The 16,892-nt window shown below is 42.7% G+C and overlaps 1 long non-coding RNA gene across 1 annotated transcript in view; it reads right to left on the reverse strand.

Annotated features, from left to right (window-relative positions):
* LOC308589492 overlaps positions 1-16,892 on the reverse strand; it is an 89,229-nt gene that overhangs the window by 71,792 nt on the left and 545 nt on the right. The gene's annotated exons all lie outside the window — the stretch shown is intronic.

The raw sequence follows: 16,892 nt of genomic DNA on the forward strand, positions 1-16,892 counted from the left end.
TTTAAACAATATTTATTACTTTTAAACCTCACAAAAAGGAGAAAAGAAAAGAAAAAAGAAGAAAAAGGAAGAAAAAGGAAAAGGAAAAACAACACAATACAATATATAAACAATACGCAACACAACATTAACACATTAAACAAAACGAAAGCAAAAACAATTCAAAAAACACACATCATACCATCTCAATATCCTCTCTTTCATTCCCTTGTTTCATCGACCTCCTCTCACCTCCCTTTTTGTATTCCATTTCTATTAATTATTTCAGCAAATCCTTTCCATCTTTATTTTCTGTCATATGATTATCTTAACATATTTTAACCTTATTTTCCATTAATACTATAATACTTATTTATGCTTAATTCCTTAAAACATTTCTACTAAAGCCGTATAATTCCCTTCCAACATTTTTCTAACACTCATTAATTTTACATTATTTCCATATATAGATTTTAAACTTTTTCCAATATTCTTCCACCGTCTCTTCTCCCTGGTCTCGGATTCTGCCAGTCATTTCCGTCAATTCCATATAGTCCATCAACCTGGTGATCTTCTGTCCGAGGCTCTTAACTCTTTTCCAAGTCCCTTCTGCAGGTCTTCTTCATATTTATACATGCACTTTACTTTTTCTTCTCCTGATCTTGTTCTTATTTTCCTTCCTTTGATGCTGAAAAGTAGATCTCGGGGAAATTCCCACCTAGCAATGTTTTTATTCCTTTTCGACAAGTCAGCCAAATCTCCATAGTTAAAACTAAAATTCAAAAGATATTTCCAGGCATATTTCAAAGTTCCTCCAAGTCTGGCGGGCCCCACAACTCCAGTCTCCTCCTGACCCAAGTCCAGGTCCCAAAGGTCAATAAATCCCTGCATGAAGGGATCTATCCAACTTTCCTTCTCCAGTCCAAGCGGGGCTCCAATCCTCAAAGTCTGACTTTCTCTAAATTCAGTCATAAAAGGCATCAACTTATAGTCATCAAATTGCATCTGTGAGGCTGGAGCTTGTGCTACTTTAGGTTCCACAACAACAACAACTTTCTCCCCCGCCTTCTCCTCAATTTGCCATGTCAAAGTAGATCCCTGTATCGATTCCTGAATAGTTTCTGTATTAATATTCACTTTTTGTCCCAAATTAGGCACTTTTTGTTCCAAATTATCAATTTTTATAATCATCACATCCATCTTCTTATGGAGCTGTTCCAGTGAGTCATTAATCTTACATAATGCAACCACTAAGGCTTCTTCTGTCAACATTCTTAACGGTCCAAGGTCAATCACAGATTTTCACAGTCTTATCTTGCAGCTGGAAATTCCCCCAGCTCAGCTCATGTAACAATTTCAAAGGCTTCCTCTAGGGGAAAACAATTTCTATTTGTATCAAAAGTTAGTTTCAATTTTCAATTACTTTTACTCCTTTTTAAATGCAGAAGGAGACAATGGAAACAATGTATTTCTCTTCTTTAACTTACTGTCCACAAACGATCTATTCACAGTCAATGAGCATATCCAAAACTTCAGTCTTACTAGCAGGCCGTTTCCAGGTTCAGAACGGTAGTAATTTGACTTTCTTTCACTCTCTCCTGCAGGCTTACGCGGTCTAAAATTTCCCCCCTCTTCTCCTGCTTCCAAGGGGGGGTTGATGATTTTAGCCGATGGAAGTTTAATCCTTTATGAAAAGCTTTCCAAGACTTTACCTTGCAGCCTCTTTGCTTCAGTCTATTTACAAAAGGGGAAAGCGGACTTCCTGTTTGAAACCTCCCCCATTTCGGTGCCAAATTAAGATGTTTAAAAATCCAATTTTCCCTTCTACTCACGGGTAGTTGTTTTAAGATCAAATTGTCCACAGGAAAAAGTCAGCGCTCTCCGGCAACAGCAATGCGGCTTCACTCCGTGAAAGAAGCAGTCAATTCGAAGCACCGCGCCACTCACCCCACGTCGCTCCGGATCCCCGAAATTGGGTTTCCCCGTGAGTAGGGGAGGCGCAAAAGGTGCCAGCCGAATTCCACGTTCACAGGCTTCTCCCACCTGTGATTTTTTGTGGTTCCCCGACTTCGCCGTGGCGGCCAGACCCTAATTTCCACGAAGCAAATTCCTCCCGATCAGAGGAATTCAGCCATTACCGGAGGCGCTAACCCGGAAGTCTGCCCTAGAGTGAAGCTTTTGGATGCAAAAGTGAAATTGTGCCTGGAATCTTAATTTGGGGGGGGGGGAGGAGCATGTCTCAGACTCAACCATCAGAAAGTTGGAGGAAGCACTGCCATAAAGTATACAAGAAAGAGGACCAGCTATAAAAGTGAGCAGTCAAGCAATGAATCAACACTATTATTCTATCGCCTCGTTTTAAAGGGGCTGCGACATGTAAATGCATTTAGTTAAAGGTGAAGAAAATTTAAGAGCTGGGCATTCAGTGAAGTAATCACAGCCAACCCTCCAAAAAAAATAAAATTAAGTCATTTTAGTAAATCCTGCACAGGGAAATTACTCAGGTCAGAGAGGTGCTCATGAGATACACAATCTTTCACCTCTAGATTACTATTAAAGGTCTAGATCAGCTGGGTTTGACATCACCTGCAGTTCGATAGACAACAGGTAATATTTACTGGGAGAGAATGACTTTTGCAGCTGTTGTTAAAGTTGCAAAAGAACGAAGCACAAGATGGAGGGACTGAGAAATTTCTGGAACAAAAATGGGATGTCAGCTCTGCCCAAGGCATGACAGATAACAGCAACAACCGGGGGAAAGAAAGACTTAACATCTTACAAGGACAGGAAGAAACACCACAGACAGAATAATTGCCACACACAGGAAGAACAAGGATATAGTTTGAATTCCTCACTTGTAGTTTTATCAATCATTTGATGTGTCAACACAAATAGAAGTTACTAATATTGCTGTTGTTGTATAAAGGAATACAGTGGTGCCTCAGGTTAAGTACTTAATTCGTTCCGGAGGTCCGTTCTTAACCTGAAACTGTTCTTAACCTGAAGCACCACTTTAGCTAATGGGGCTTCCTGCAGCTGTCACACCGCCGGAGCACTATTTCTGTTCTCATCCTGCAGCAAAGTTCTTAACCTGAGGTACTATTTCTGGGTTAGCGGAGTCTGTAACCTGAAGCATATGTAACCCGAGGTACCACTGTATGATTGAAACTAATAAGATTTTAGAACGCAGAAATAAAGAAAATCCTTAGTCAAATCTAGCACGCGGGGGGCCACTTTATCTAAATTACATAATTTGGTATTTGAACGATTGGTATTCATAATTGTATTATAAATTGGTCTTGTTATAATGAGGCTATTATTGGACTGTAATTGAAAACTAATAAAAAAAAATATTAAAAAAGAAAAAAGATGAGCTGGGTTTGAAGATCTTTCTTTCCACTTGACAGAGGCAAAACCAGGCTATCTTTCAACTCGGTCAGACTCAGGTCAACACACACATCCCACCTTTGTGCTTGCATACACATCATACACACACACACATACACACACAACCCCGCTCAACACATTTGTTCTTAAAGGGCATAAAAAAGTAGGCAGAGAGCAAAAGATTGTTTGAGGGATCCTAAGAAGTATTATGACTGACTGTATGACCAAAGGGAAAATGAGCATCCCTTCCAGTAAAAGGATGTTGTGTGTCAAAAGTAGAACTTCCCTGTGCAGCAATTCTCTATCTGAGGTCGAGGTTTGACTTGGATTTGTTTGGTTAAAGGATCATAAAAAGGTTGCATTTCCATAAGATCAGCCAAGTCTATCAGGTCTCAGGTTTCTTTTTGAGGCTTTTTTCTTCTTCTTCTTTTCAACCCATCTTCTTGTTTCTCTGCAAATCTTTTCAAGGAGTTTTGATAGGTAAATTGAAGCTTCCTTCAATGGGGTTCCATTCCATTCTATTTTTGTTTCAAGAAATGATACTTTTGTAGACATTTTAGGTTCCATGTGAGGGGGCAGGGGATGGACACAATTCTCACACTTGAATGGCAATACAGAAAAGCCACTGGGAGAACGTGCCCTGAAGATGGCCATCTTTGAGGAAAGGAACTTCAAAGGAAGGCTGCAAAATGAAACTGCCGAATTACAATGCATCAAGAAGTTCAGTGCTACAACTTGTGGATTGCAATGACACAACAGATTTTTATCACAGTGCATATGTTAATTGATTTATCAATGCCAGGATGCTTGTGTTATCAGCTACTTTTATTGTTTGCTTTTATGCGTAATTATCACGGCTCTACCTTACTGCATTTCATTTCCTTCTTACCTCACTGTTTACAATTTCCACCACCACCAGTCATGTACACCTGTATCTATTACTCAGAATAATCCATTATTATTATTATTATTATTATTATTATTATTATTATTATTATTATTATTATTATTACTTATCAACCATAATGTCTCAGGATAAGTTAACAACAATGCAAAAATAAAGAAGTCCAGGGTCCAGGGAGATCTTGAGATGGAGATGGAGATCGAGGAAGCATGAAAAACAGGAGACAATCTTTCTTCTTTGGCGATCACTCGTAGCCAAGTAAGATTGTCTTCCATAAAAATGGTCTTAACAGTGAGTCCATAAGTGACTCTCACATAGACTGGCTACCAGTTGTGGCAAACAGGTAAAATTTAAAATAAAAAAATTCCTTCCAGTAGCAGCTGCTGAATTCATAGAATCATAGAATCATAGAGTCAAGGAGAATGTTAGCCGCTTTGAGACTCCTTCGGGTAGTGATAAAGCGGGATATCAAATCCAAAGCTGCTGAATTGCAACTCATTACCAAACTTAAAACCATGGATAGACCTGGTCTGAACAGAGACATTGGATTCTTATCTCATTATACATGATTAAGCCATTTCTCACCTTCTCACCCCTTGCCTTTTCCTGTAAGACCTATTACAGTCGTTAAGAGTCGTCAACAGGCTCATCTCAGCTATCTGCCAATCTCCCATTCCCACCACCCTTCTGAGTAATACCCCTCCCCACCTTCTCACTATATAGAAGGATCTGGCAACTTCTGTTTCAGTGTATCTGAAGAAGTGTGCATGCACACGAAAGCTCATACCAAGAACTAACTTAGTTGGTCTTTAAGGTGCTACTGGAAGGAATTTTTTTATTTTGACTATGGCAGACCAACACGGCTACCTATCTGTAACTAGGTAAAATTTAAAGATATATGAAATGAACAGTTGGTGTTGGAACCAACCAGAGGGGTAGCAGTACTGGACTTAATCTTGAGTATGGCCCAGGACCCAGTGAGAGGTGCAAATGTGGTTAGGTGTAAATGGGCGAATGCCCCCCTCCCAATTCCAACATTTGATTTCCAAAGAGGAAACTTGCCCAAAATGAGGAGACTGGTAAAAAGGATGTTGAAAGGCACAGGGCCAAATCAATGTTGGGTTTCCACAGGCATTTGATTGGCCACTGTGTGAATAGGATGCTATATGAGCCATTGGCCAAATTCAGAGGCTTTTCTCATGCTCTTATGTTCTAAAAGAATAGGATCCTGGGAAAAATCTGGGGAAGTGATTCGCCAAAGGTCTATAATATATTTAGGGATGCGGGTGGCGCTGTGGTCTAAACCACTGAGCCTCTTGGGCTTGCCGATCAGAAGGTTGGCAGTTTGAATCCCTGCAATGGGGTGAGCTCCCGTTGCTCTGTCCCAGCTCCTGCCAACCTAGCAGTTTGAAAGCACACCAATGCAAGTAGATAAATAGGTACCGCTGTGGCAGGAAGGTAAACAGTGTTTCTATGTGCTTTGGCTTACGTCACGGTGTCCTGTTGTGCCAGAAGCGGTTTAGTCATGCTGGCCACATGACCAGGAAACCTGTCTGTGGACAAATGCTGGCTCCCTTGCCTGAAAGCCTTTGACTGGACTTAATCATCCAGGGGTCCTTTACCTTTTTATAATATATTTATTGGTCTTTGAAGTTCCATAATATTCTTTGCTGGTTTGCTGCAAATGGCAGCAAATGCTCTGGCAATGCTCACTTTTGTGTGAGTTTCCTGAAAGCACAGCTGATGATGATGATGTGACAGAAAGCAGGGAAAATTCTAGTCTCCCAGGGCTCCCAGCATTTTTTTACCAGTCCTCAAAGTCACAAAGTCACAAGCTACTGATCTATCCTATGATCAGCGTTAGAATGGCATTCTTATAACCCTAGTTGTATTCTCCATGCGAACATACCACACCACCGAAAGAAGGTTGTATAATCAAGGATTACTTCAGCAAGTGAGAAGCAACTGGACTGGAAAGTCAGCATGGAATCTCTTCAGAGATTTTGCCACTGCCAAACAAGGGTGAAGAAAGGAGTAGAGAGATACTGGAAATGAACCAGTAGATGATCTGATAGAAGAGACAGGAGGGTTTTGAATTCACAGATCAGTAGAACGCTTTCTGCAAGAAGAGCCAAGTATTTGGATTAGGCTGTCTCCACTTAAGCAGAGAGGTTGCCAACCTTTGAGGTTTGAGAACTGGGAAAGCCTGTTAGGCAGGGCTTTTAAAGCTGGGAGGAAGGGAAGTGGAGAACTTTCAATTACTTAAATAATCTGTTATGCTCTTCCAACACTTAAATTAAGACAGAAGCTAAAGTCGTTCGGAAGCCGACAGATGATGATGATTTTATTTTATTTTATTTTATTAAAAAGCAAAATCCATTGTATTCTACAACAAGTGGAAATAGCATTAAACAAATACATTTAGGATTATAAATAAAAGATTAAAAAAGTCCAGTATCCCTTAGAGACCAACTAAGTTTGTTCGGGGTACACAAATGCTTATACCCAGAAGAAACTTAGTCTCTAAGGTGCTACTGAACAATTTATTTATTTATTTTGACTGCGTCAGACCAACACGGCTACCTACATGAATTTAGGATTATAGCCACCATAAATAAAGTTCATTATTATATATAAAAGGGAAAGTGATGCTTAGTGGAATGACACTTAAAAGCAAAAAAATGAAATGAAATGAATGGCTTTATTCCAAATGAAAAGGAAATTTAGAAAGAAAACATTTTGGATGGTGGTGTTTATCCGAAACGTGGAAGAGAAAGCAATTTTTGGTGCGGAACAATCAGTTGCAGAAGATCTCATTTTATTCCAGATTAATTAATCTAGAATAGATACTCCTTATGTTATCTCAGCTCAGGGGATTGTGGAATAGGCAGATCTCCAAATACATCTGGGCTCAGCTGAGGCTATGGCAGCAGAAATCTCTCATCCTGTAATAGACATCAGATTATGCAACAGAAATTCCTGATCCTCTCTCTTGCAGCCTCCCATCACCACCCTCAAAAACTGCTCCAGATGGTTTGGGGAACATCTGCAGATGATTTGCAGGGCACACAGGAAGAGGAGAGGAAGAGGGTGTACTGTTGTGTAAGTGGAACAAAACTCCTGCAGGCATTGGATATAACCCAGTCTCATTATGTTTAGATAATGCCTGCATGTGGGGGGAAACCCAACTATTTATTTACACTTCCAAAGGAACCTTCTTATACATTTTAGAGAGTTTGTTAGGTGCTAAATACCATCTATACATCATTTCCATGGGTAAGTATAGTGATGTACCATGTGGAATTGGCAAAGCTCTCAGCAAAAATAAGAGAACCTAACCATGATTGTTTTGTGGACAAATTGAAGTCCTTTTCAGAATATTTAAAGAAATATTATAGTATGATGAATTCACAATCAGGATTTGAACTATGAGCAACAGGATGAATTAGAGATTATGGTATGGTGGTGATGATTTAAGAGAGGGAAGGCAGGGTGAAGCAAGGGGTAGAAATTAAAAACACCATGGAAAATGGAAGGGGAAGTTGATCAAACCAAAGAAAAAAATATTATGTTTTGATGTGTATATGTGGAATTTTTGAAAATTTTATAAAATATAAACTGGAAAAAAGGTAACTCCACGTGTGTCGCACAACAGAGAGCATCTTTTATGTGTGTAAGAGAAAAAACAAGGATTCTTCTAAGTGCCCTGCCATGAGACATTATGGGACATGGCAGAGAGCTCCAAGTGAGCAGCTTGCTTGCACTGAAAAAATAAACCATCTGGAGATGAACAGAAGGCTTATGAACCTTCAGTCCACCAAGAATGGAAATGGAGATGCTTAAAGGCCTAGTGATGAGGGCTCCTTCTCAGCTTCTCACTTGGTACACTGGATGTACCATTGGAAATGGCTTGGTAGCATGGAAGACACTTGGCCCCCTGAGCTCAGGGGAATCAGAGTTCATGGAGATCCTTGGCTCCAGTTCAGAAGAATCTGTTTCAATGGGCTCCAGCTCAGTGTCTTGAGACTGGTGCATCCCATCATCTGGCAGAACAGCAGGCTCCAGCTCAGCTGAGCCAGCTCATCCTCTGACTCTGAGCTGACAGGCTGGGCCACGACACTAAACTGCCGCTCACTATCCTTAACAGATTGGAGAACTGGGCGCAAGCTAACAAACTGAATTTCAATAGGGATAAATGTCAGGTTCTGCATTTAGGAAAGAGGAACCAGACGCATGAATATAAGATGGTGGACACCTGGCTTATTAGCAGCACATGTGAAAAGGATCTAGGGATCTTGGTGGACCACAATATGATCATGAGTCAATAGTGTGATGCAGCAGAGAAAAAAGCTAATGCTATTCTAGGCTGCATCAACAGAAGCCTAGTGCCCCAGTCAAGGGAAGTAATAGTACCACTCTATTCTGCCTTAGTCAGACAACACCTGGAATACTGTGTCCAATTCTGGGCACCCCAGTTTAAGAAGGATGTTGACAAGCTGGAATGTGTGCAGCCAAGGGCAACCAAGATCATCAGGGGTCTGGAAACTAAGCCTTGTGAGGAACAGTTGAAGGAGTCGGATGAATTTAGCCTGGAAAAGAGGGGACTGAGAGGAGATATGATAGCCATCTTCAAATATCTCAAGGGCTGTCACCATGTATGTAGCCAGGATTCATGTTTCGGGGGACAGGGGGGTGAAGCTTAGTTAGTTAAGTATTTTGTATTGATTTACTTGATTTAGGGGGGGCAGCTGCCACTCACTGCCCCCCTTTAGTTACGCCCATGGCTGTCACATGGAAGAGTTAAGAGGCTTGTTTTCTCCTGCTCTGGAGGGTAGGACTCGAACCAATGGTTTCAAGAAAGGAGATTCCACTAAACTTCAGGAAATACTTTCTGACAGTAAAAGCTGCTCAACAGCGGAATGGCCTCCCTCAGGAGGTTGTAGACTCTCCTTCCTTGGAGATTTTTAAGCGGAGGTTAGATGGCCATATAGTGCTTATATTAAAAAGAAAAAGGAAAGGAACATTTTAAAGAATCTGCTGCCTGTTTAATTGGGTGCCCTTCATTTTCTACACCCCACCCCAGAGATGCACACCACCAGCAAGAGTCTAGGGGCTGGGGACACCAAAAGACAGAATGTGCAGCCCAGATATTTGCAACTGTCGAAGTCAACATAATCAAAAGGGATTGTGAAAAGTAGCCTAGCAGCAAGTTCCCATAGACGCTTAACTTGAATAGTATAGACAGAAGGGATTTTCTTTTTTTCTTTTGTTCCTTTAAAAAAAAACCAAAAAACTGTGCGTCTTTACTAACAATTCAGCACTGGCAAGAAGATGAGCAAAAGGTACCCACAAGGCATTTCCACTAATCTCTATGATCAAAGAGACGTAATGGGAGACTATCCCTCTAATTGCTTTCAGGAGTTTCAGGCTGCAGAGGATGTTATGTAGATTTCAGCTGTCCATCAAAGGAGAGCATTTGGAAGAGGGTTTTTATAGTAGGAAGGAAGGAAGGAAAGGAGGACATTATTTAGGAAAGCCTTATCACCTTTTATGGCTCTGTGCTGAGAATACATTCATGGCAGAATGGCAGCTGCAAATAGCATAGATAGGGGGTGGGCAATCTTTGTCCTTCCAGATGTTTCTGGAACACCCCTCATCCTTCTCTGACCATTGGCCATGCTGACTACAGCTGATGGGAGACCAACAACATCATTGGGGGGGGGGGAACAGGTGACATAGATTAACTCTCCCTCTCTGACTTTAAGATGCTACAATGACTAAAGGTAAAGGGACCCCTGACCATTAGGTCCAGTTGTGGCTGACTCTGGGGTTGTGGTGCTCATCTCGCTTTATTGGCCAACGGAGCCGGTGTACAGCTTCCGGGTCATGTGTCCAGCATGACTAAGCCGCTTCTGGAGAACCTGCGCAGCGCACGGAAACACCGTTTACCTTCCCGCCAGAGCGGTACCTATTTATCTACTTGCACTTTGACGTGCTTTCGAACTGCTAGGTTGGCAGGAGCAGGGACCGAGCAACGGGAGCTCACCCCGTCGCGGGGACTCGAACCGTCGACCTTCTGATCGGCAAGTCCTAGGCTCTGTGGTTTAACCCACAGCGCCACCCGCGTCCCATTCCCCCCAAAAAACAAAATGACTGCTCCCAAAAAAACCAAAAGTCTTGCAGACTAACTTCAGCACTTTCATACTAGGGTTTTCCCCTGGAGTAGCCCATATTGTGTCCATTTGCTTTAGTTTTATGTCGGCATGACGCCATCATCCACAGGAAATCTGACATTTTAAAAGAGCAGGACAGCAGCTTCGATGTCCTTAGCATAGCAAGACACTTCCAAAATTTTCATGACTCTTCTTGGCCGTTTCCATCGCTGCTTCATAACTGCACATTTTGCCTGGCTTGCCCCTAGCTTTGTGCATCCATTTCAGAGGAAAGTGAGGATGGAATTTGCGTTACCGTGCTATTGCATGACTCTAGTCCTGTATAGGATATCTGTTGGCACAGATCATGCGCAAATCACTGAAGAACAAGGCTGCAATCCTGCCTCTGGGGCAGAGGTGCAGGTTTCCAAGATAAGTTCAACCTGGAAATGTTTCCTGCGCAACGGAGGGTGATTTGCATAGAGTGATTAAATCAGAAAATGTGTATTGGGGAATTTTATGATGCCCTTGAGAGCGATCTAATTTATCACGTTTGCTATACTAGCATTTGGTACACAAAGCTAAAAATGCTGAAACTGCTAAGCTTGCCCAAGACTGATTTTCCATGGACATTCTTTCATGGCTACGTAAGAAATGGATTTTTTTTTACTCCATATCACTGCTCTTGGTTCGCCAGAGGGTATACCACAAACAACTCCTATCTGCATAAGGTGGCGGCTGAATCTTCATTGCACCTCTATGGGGTTGTGGCTTTCATGCTAGATTAGAGCAGGGGTGGGAAGCTGATATCGGCCACATGGACTAGAAGCAGTTCTCCAGGGTTATCAGATGGGGGCATCTATCCCAGATTGAAGCTGGGTCAAAGCATCATCATTTTCACTTGCACTTCCAACTAGGATTGCCAACTCTCTCTTTTTTTAACAAGGTCCTATACCCTTGTGTGAGACGCAGGTGGTGCTGTGGGTTAAACCACAGAGCCTAGGACTTGCTGATTAGAAGGTCAGCGGTTCGAATCCCCACAACGGGGTGAGCTCCCGTTGCTTGGTCCCTGCTCCTGCCAACCTAGCAGTTCGAAAGCACATCAAAGTGCAAATAGATAAATAAGTACCGCTCTGGCAGGAAGGTAAACGGTGTTTCCGTGCGCTGCTCTGGTTCGCCAGAAGTGGCTTAGTTATGCTGGCCACATGACCTGGAAGCTGTATGCCGGCTCCCTCGGCCAATAAAGCGAGATGGGCGCCACAACCCCAGAGTCGGCCATGACTGGACCAAATGGTCATGGGTCCCTTTACCTTTTATACCCTTGTGCAAATTAATTGAAACAAAGCATGTTTTCTATCTTACTTGTAATCCTGTACTCAAAACAAACACGAAAAGTCAGAAGATCATTACGGTGTCGGAAGCCTGCAACCAATAGAAGGAATGGTGCGCTCGCCACAATATATTGAGGTTCTATGAAAGAGAGTTATTCCAGAGATGGAAAAGAGGTATCCTTATGGTACTGGGATATTGCAGCAGGACCTAGCCCCCTGTCACACATCAAATGTGGTGGAGAAATTCATGACAGAGCAGCAAATACAGGTACTTGATTGGCCAAGGAATTCACCAGAAGTAAATCCCATTGAGAATTTGTGGGCTATAAGTCGTCTCCCTGCTCTAGACCAGTGTTTCCCAAACTTTTTTGGGCAACGGCACACCTGTTTACTGAAAAAAAATCTCGCGGCACACCACCATTAAAGCCCCGCCCCGTGACGTCAGCGCGCAGCGTCACGCCGGGAGGGACGCACAAAAGTGAAAGTTTTTCCCCTCCCCCTTGCCGGGGAACCTCCAAGCTTTGGGGGTGGGAGGAGGCAGCAGAGCGAGGGCAGCTGAGGCGGCGGCGGCTGTTGTGGTGGTGGCGGCGATAGCGGGCGGAGGAGGGGGCGGCGGCGGGAGTTGCTGCTGCTGTTGTTGCTGCTGCTGCCCGGACATGCCGGCCTCCTCCTCCTCCGCTGTCTCGCGCTCCTTCCTTTTGCACGCGCTGCCCCGCCGCTCGGCACCACCACCGTGGAGCCGCCCCCGGCTCGACGCGGATCCTCGCCGCCGCCGCCTCTCACCGCCCGACTCGCCCGCCTCCCTCCCACGGCACACCAGCCGATGTCTCACGGCACACTAGTGTGCCGCGGAACACCGGTTGGGAAACACTGCTCTAGACTGTATGACTATGGAGAAGCTCATTCAGGTGCTGATTCAAGCATGATAGAGGGATCTGAAAATCAACAGTAACTGTTCAAAACTGGTAGACTCCATGCCAAACTGTGTTCAAATGCTGCTTAAAAATAGCGGAGGTCATATCTGTTACTAATGCATGTATATGTGAGTTTAGTACAGATATATGTGAGTTTTGTACAATAAACTACATTATTTGTTTCAATTAATTTGCACAAGAGTGTATTCCTGCTGCTTTGATGATAGCAAGCAGCCCAATAATAATAAATTAAGGAGTCAATTATTTTCCTGCCATGAAGAGAAAATGAGGAGGAATTTGTCACTTTCTGCATTTCAGCATGTCAGGTCACTTTTAAGGGCGCAGGAGCATGGCCAGTTAAAAAAGGTGGCAACCTGTCTTTTAACAAATTTCTCAAAGTCAAATAAACTAACAACCTTGTGGCTGGCACTTATTAAATCACTGTTTAAGGACTGCAGCCTGCAACCCAGTTAAAGAAATTGTCCTGTGGATTGTCCAGATGAGTCTTTATCAATGAAATCTGAATAAATTTGCATTGGGCTGAAACAATCCCTTTGAAAGGGGGGAGAGACTTTCTTTGTGCTTAGATGGTTTGTGTATATATCACAGGCACCAGTAGCAACTTAGAAGAGGCACTCCCTGGCCTGTTAAACTAGACAATGTACATTCTTTTGTAAACCAAGAAAATACTTTTTTAAAAAATTATATATAAGCGGGGAATACCTCTTCTGAGATTTTGCCTCCCATCTACAGTTTTTTTAAGTATTCATATATTTTATATTAAAAAATGTTTTGCCTGATTGCTCAGGTTTGGCTTTAAGGCAGTTGAAAGGAGGTCACATTGTTTAACTTAACCACTTAATTGATTAAAAGTTTCAATATTTAAAGGGACAGCCATTTCCTCTTTGGGATACAGTATCAATCCTACTGGGATACAAGGTTTCTCTGGCTAGCTGTTACCATCAAGCCAGCAGGGGGAGTACAGCACACTCATTTTTTGGTGGGTTCTCAAACTAAAGGAGATATTTCTCATTGGTGGCCTTTGTCCCCCTTCCAGACTGTAAGCTCAATGTCTGCATGAACCGTGGGCAAGAGAACTTCTTCCAGTCCCCATAAATCTAAATAGCAAAATTAGTTTTATGCAACTGCTAGCGCACTAAGATCCAACGACTTACACAAACAGCAGATTAACAGTATCCAGTGTTCACTGGCTTTTTCTGGTCCCTATATCTCCACTAACAATCATTCCTCCCAATGCAACAGAAAAGGAAGGCTAGAGATTCAGGCAATGCGAAGGGTACAGAGGAAGATTAGGAAGTCTTTCTCATCCCTGAAATCTTTGTGGCTGGGAACTATGTGCAATGCCTGCAACCTGTGCCATCACCTAGCACTGAATATATTGAATTATAGAATCATAAAACCTTTTGATGAGGGTGAGAGAGTGCAAAATATGATCTGAAGCTCAACATCAAAAAAACTAAGATCATGGCCACTGGTCCCATCATCTCCTGGCAAATAGAAGGGGAAGAAATTGAGGCAGTGAGAGATTTTACTTTCTTGGGCTCATGATCACAGCAGTCACGAAATTAAAAGATGTCTGCTTCTTGGGAGAAAAGCAATGACAAACCTAGACAGCATCTTAAAAAGCAGAGACATCACCTTGCCAACAAAGGTCCGTTTAGTTAAAGCTATGGTTTTCACAGTGCTGATATATAGGAGAGCTAGACCATAAAGAAGGCTGATCACTGAAGAATTGATACTTTTGAATTATGGTGCTGGAGGAGACTCTTGAGAGTTCCATGGACTGCAAGAAGATCAAACCTATCCATTCTGAAGGAAATCAGCCCTGAGTGCTCACTGGAAGGACAGATCATGAAGCTGAGGCTCCAATACTTTGGCCACCTCATGAGAAGAGAGGACTCCCTGGAAAAGACTCTGATGTTGGGAAAGATTGAGGGCACAAGGAGAAGGGGACGACAGAGCACGAGATGGTTGGACAATGTTCTCAAAGCTACCAGCATGAGTTTGACCAAACTGCGGGAGGCAGTGGAAGACAGGAGTGCCTGGCGTGCTCTGGCCCATGGGGTCACGGAGAGTTGGACACAACTAAATGACTCAACAACAAAGAGTTGGAAGGGACCCCAAGGGTCATCTAGTCCAACCCCCTGCAATGCATCCATATGACATAACTGATCATTCATTCTAATTCTTCTAATGAAGATGGTCTAGCATGGACAGTCCTGGGGTTTGACCAAGGAGATGGGGGTCTCAAATCTCCAAATCTAAGTCGTCTTCTTTCTTCTTCTTTGGCAATCACTTGTAGCTGAGTAAGATTGTCTTCCATAAACACGGTTTTAAAAGTGAGTCCGTAAGTGACTGTGGAGGCCAATTCTGGATCCACACGTCCTTACACAGTGGGGACATAGGGAGTTGATAACGGTGAGGGTTTGCCAAGCGTGCCTTCCTCCTAGCACATTTCTCCCTTGCGTCCTGAGTTCAAGTGTCTTCAAAGCCCATGCCACCTTTGGTAAAGGCTGTTCTCCAACTGGAGCGCTCGCAGGCCAGTGTTTCCCAGTTGTCAGTGTTTATACTACATTTTTTAAGATTTGCCTTGAGACAGTCTTTAAACCTCTTTTGTTGACCACCAACATTACGCTTTCCATTTTTAAGTTCAGAATAGAGTAGTTGCTTTGGAAAACAATCATCAGGCATCCGCACAACATGACCAGTCCAACAAAGTTGATGTTGAAGAATCATTGCTTCAACACTGATGATCTTTGCTTCTTCTGGTACACTGGTATTAGTTCGCCTGTCTTCCCAAGTGATGTGTAAAATCTAAGTAGCACTATCTCTCTGCCTAGCAGGGCTGTTGTGAGAGCAAAATGGAACAACTTCATTTGTGACTTCTGAACACTATTTCTTTTTCTGTCTTAAGAAGCGGGGGTCTGTCCTTTACTGGATGACAAATAAAATCTCTGATACTGTATCATGGGATGGAGAACCATAATTCCTCTGGGTGATACTGTCCTAAGGCCATCCAGTGAGCTACAGGGCTGAAACAGGATTTGAAGAACCCAGATCTCCTTGGTCATATGCCAACACTCTTTCCACTGTTCTGCCTTCTCTAGAAGAGGCCTTTGCCCCAAGCTTGATTCTGCTCAAGGTTTAGATTATTTACCTGACTTTGAGACCATGACAAATCATTGACCTTCTGACTGCTAGCACAGTTTGAGTCCTAAGTACCTGCCAACTTCCACACTTGAGGATTAAATTAGCTTTCACTTAACTTGGTAGGTAATGCTAATTTACAGTGCATTTCTTTCCCCTTTATTGAGAAACTGCCATATAGAACTATAAACAGCAAACAGTTCAACAGCAAAGTATCTTTGCATCATTTTTTAAAGTGCATTTTTAAATTTTTTAATGAAGAGTTTTTGACATTCCTTTGTTGCTGACAAATCATAATGCTTTTACTACAAGTACCGATCTATATATTAACCTCACCCTTCATTATTTCTATTTGTAACTAATAAAAGATTTGTATTATCAGCTGTCAGTCAGTCCTTCTGCATTCTGTCCCATATTGGCAATACAGTGGTACCTCCGTTAAGAACTTAATTCATTCCGGAGGTCCGTTCTTAACTTGAAACTGTTCTTAACCTGAAGCACCACTTTAGCTAATGGGACCTCCCGCTGCCGCTGTACCGCTGCCATGTGATTTCTGTTCTCATCCTGAAGCAAAGTTCTTAACCCGAGGTACTATTTCTGGGTTAGCGGAGTCTGTATCCTGAAGCGTCTGTAACCCGAGGTACCACTGTATTTATATGTGGCAAACACTTTCATGTTAAATGGACACTTGGAGGGTCCAGAACACACATGGCATGGGAGATCAGTAATCTAGTTTCGCAACTGCTTTTTTATTACAGTTTAAGCACGCCAGAAAGGATCCTGTTTGGATTGGAGCTGAAAAACTGGGGGAGAATGGTTAGACCTTTCTCCCCCACCCTCCGACCGTCAGTGTTATTTCCCTATGCTAAATCATCCTGCTCCCCAACCCCCTATTAGCCAAGTGATAGAGGAAGCAGATACTTTTGAATTCTGGTGCTGGAGGAGACTCTTGAGATTCCCATGGACTGCAAAAAGATCAAACCTATCCATTCTGAAGGAAATCAACCCTGAGTGCTCACTGGAACCACAGATCCTGAAGCTGAGGCTCCAATACTTT

This window comes from Podarcis bocagei (assembly GCF_964188305.1).
Source record: "Podarcis bocagei genome assembly, chromosome: 6".
Classification (NCBI taxonomy): Eukaryota; Metazoa; Chordata; class Lepidosauria; order Squamata; family Lacertidae; genus Podarcis; species Podarcis bocagei.